This window comes from Lycium ferocissimum, chromosome 6, assembly GCF_029784015.1.
Source record: "Lycium ferocissimum isolate CSIRO_LF1 chromosome 6, AGI_CSIRO_Lferr_CH_V1, whole genome shotgun sequence".
Lineage (NCBI taxonomy): Eukaryota > Viridiplantae > Streptophyta > Magnoliopsida > Solanales > Solanaceae > Lycium > Lycium ferocissimum.
In genome coordinates, this window is record NC_081347.1 from 58,443,475 (window position 1) to 58,444,097 (window position 623).

Sequence of the window (623 nt, forward strand, 5' to 3'; positions counted from 1 at the left end):
GGTGTCCCGAGATAATTATATGAATATGGCTGAGCCTCGAAACTTGAGTAGCCTATATATCCCTGGCTTTGGGAATCAGGTCAATTGTAGTTCGACTCGATAGCCCGGAAAGGAATATCCCTTTCAAACACCAACACTTAAAACCTTTTAAAATGCCTTTGTTTTTCAAACCTTTGTATAATATGTGTATATTATAATCATATAGGTAGGTATATCTTATAGTATTCTCAAAGTAGTCTATTTGTAGTATCTAGGTTGTGTATATATGATATATATTTTTGGTTTTTTGGTGTGTATGAGTAATAGGAGAGTTATATATTCTTTGAATGCTTAGGATTTTTAGCAAAAAGGCCCGAATCCCTAAAAATGGCACAATTACCTTCTATTTATAAAAAGAATCAGTTAGGGCTTTAGGGAAAAAAGAGGGAAAGTCCCTCATCCAAACTAATTTCGCCCCAAAATACCCTAATTTCCATATTACAAAATTCAAAATTGAGTAAAGGACCAGATTCTTTCCTCAGCATTGTACTACCTTATCTCATATTCAACAAAAATCAGATCATTTCCAACGGGTAGTATTAAAAATTTACACACAAAATGTTCAATAAATTCCCAAATACTAG